This window comes from Musca domestica, unplaced genomic scaffold (genome assembly GCF_030504385.1).
Source record: "Musca domestica strain aabys unplaced genomic scaffold, Musca_domestica.polishedcontigs.V.1.1 19, whole genome shotgun sequence".
NCBI lineage: Eukaryota > Metazoa > Arthropoda > Insecta > Diptera > Muscidae > Musca > Musca domestica.
In genome coordinates this window covers 4,902,786-4,905,599 of record NW_026712245.1, presented here as the reverse complement: position 1 = coordinate 4,905,599, position 2,814 = coordinate 4,902,786, and the positions used below count along the sequence as shown (strand labels likewise).

General features: G+C 34.4%; 1 non-coding gene across 1 annotated transcript; it reads left to right on the top strand.

Annotated features, from left to right (window-relative positions):
- Positions 1-2,339: 2,339 nt before the first annotated feature.
- TRNAV-AAC (transfer RNA valine (anticodon AAC)) lies at positions 2,340-2,412 on the top strand. Its single transcript has one exon. It is a non-coding gene; the product is annotated as a tRNA-Val (tRNA).
- Positions 2,413-2,814: the final 402 nt, after the last annotated feature.

The window sequence follows — 2,814 nt, the reverse complement described above, 5'->3', positions numbered from 1 at the left end:
TCTAATGATTGGTTTTCCAGCCAAATATAAAGAAATCACACTTGATTCTACCGCGAATATTTCTTTTCTGGAAAATTCTCACCAAAATGTTTTGCTTGTAAACAATATAATAAGTTGTTACGAGAATAATTTTAACAGCTGTCGGACGACTGGCTTAGAAGTGACAGCAGTCTGAAGTTGGTTGCAGTTTTCATCTCACCCTGTAAATGCTCGAGAAGTACTGAATGCTACAAAATTTAGTATTACGTAAAGAAAGGGGTGGAGCTGGAATCCCGAAATTTGACATTGAAATTTGACATTTGACGTGCACCTACATAGGCATTGTTAGTCACAAGCCATTACCATATTCAAATTCGAAACTTGAAATAAACGGTGATAAATATAGCCAAAATCATCAAAATACCGTACATATGGAGGTACCGTTATATAGGAGCTATACCTGGACCTGTATAGACAATTTTCTGTCACCGGCTGTAGCTTCCATTACGAACTTCAAATACGACACCTCAAACAATTTCGGTGAGTACTGTACGTAAAATCGTCAAAATACCGAATATAAGGAGGTACTGATATATGGGGCCTATAAGAATACCTGGACCTGCATAGGCAATTTTCTATCACAGACTGTAGTTCCCATTACGAAATCTAAATACGTAATTTGAAACAATTCCGGTGAATAATGTCGCTAAAATCATCAAAATACCGTATATAGATATGGGAGCTATACGAAGACGTGGACTTGCACAGACAATTTTTTGTCTCAGGCTGTAGTATCCATTACGAACTTTAAATGACAAATATGAAATAATTCCGGTGAATAATGTCGCTAAAACCATCAAAATACCGAATATCGGGAGGTACCGTTATATGGGGGCTATATGAAAACGTGGACCTACATGACCCATTTATGAACTTAACCTGCCTACTGGGAAAATAAATATGTGTGCAAAATTTTAGCCTTCTATCTCAATTCGTTCGAAAAATAGCGTGATTACAAAAGACAGACAGATAGACAGACGGACATGGCTAAATCGTCTTAGAATTTTACGCTGGTCAAGAATATATATATACTTTGTTGGGTCTAAGATCATTATTTCGATTAGTTACAAACGGCATGATTAAATGAATATACCCTCCATAGTATGGTGGAGGGTATAAAAACTTGAAAGTCAGAAAGAAAAGTACGACTTATGTGGTTTTGATGTGGATTGACTGAACAAATTCTGCATTTTCTAAAAAAAGCCTAACGCGAGTTGTTGGAATAAATCTCAAATTGGTGGACTTTTCGCTAAATAAAGGTGGACTTTTCGCTGGCGACGTAGCCGACATTTGTTATTATATAAATAAAGACAAACTTGGTTGTTTAAAAGTCGGAGCTCTGAGATTTTCTAATTTGAGCGCGAGTACCCGTTAGAGCAAAATTCGTTCTTTGAATATTTAGGAAGGCAAACTTTTATGCCAACTTATAGATTTGACCTTTGATAAATTAGTAATTTGTAAACGTTTATATTTTTTATTAAATACTTATTAAAGTATCGCAGCAGAGACATTTGATTAATAAATTTGACTACATATGCTGTGGTATGGACATCACATTAATTTCTTTGATTTATTGATTTCTCAGACATATGTCTTTGGCCCTTAAAACTATCGTCCATCAATGGCGTGGGCTGGTTATTTATAAAAAATAAAAACAAAAACAATTTATGACCGACATTTATGGCTGTCGTAAAGTTATTTTTATTCCATCTTCTATTGGCATATATTAGCATTTATTGAGCAATTTTTTCGATTATTAAATGAAATGTATTAAAATAAACTTATAAGTATTTAAAATGATACAAACACACACCGATATTTTCAAGTGGTTTAATATTATCGCCCCTCAGAAAACTGAATTGCAAATGACAAGCGATTGATATGTCATTCATTCAAGTGGTTATGGTTTTTAAAATAATTGTTATTTTTGTTGTTGTCTCCATTTGTCGTCAATTTAAAACTGAAAGTGAAGGCGAGATTTAGTTTTTTTATTTTTTATAGGTACAAATAATTATCGCATGCACACACAAACTTGAAATAAACTGACGACAACTAAAAAAATTGATAAGACCGCAGTGTAACAGCAACAACAATCGGCAGACCTGTTGAGACGATGGGAATTTAAAATAACTAAATATATGAACAACTATTTATAGAGCGAACTGTGCTGTGCTGTGCTTCTGCTTTGCTTGTCTGTTGTGTTGTTAGGCAAGCCTATGTAGGGCATGGCCCCAAATAAAATATTTTAAATAAATAGTTTGTCAACGAATTGGAATATGTATATCAGCAGTCCAGTACATGTTTCCGTGGTGTAGTGGTTATCACATCCGCCTAACACGCGGAAGGCCCCCGGTTCAATCCCGGGCGGAAACAAGTCGCATACTTTTTGTGCGGCGGCCCCTAAGAATTGTTTGGAATTTGGTATTTAAAGTTTGGAATGATTTTTCCTCCTGAAGCATAACATTGTCTATATGGGTCAATATTGTTTAAGTTTCCAATTTTTGGACGATTTAACCACATTTTCAACGGAATAGATTCAAATTTGTTATTTGAAAAACTTGTCTGTGTAGATTGACGTTTAGGAGAGGCATACAACATCGGAAATACCCTTAAAATCTTAAAAATATTATAAATCCGGCATTTCTGTTATTTGGGGATTATAAGAAAATTGGTATCGACTTAGACATCTTTTATGTCCATCTCAATTACAAAAATAAATACCAGAATTCTGTTGTAAAATATAGCATAATAATCAAAATACCGGCAGACACCCTT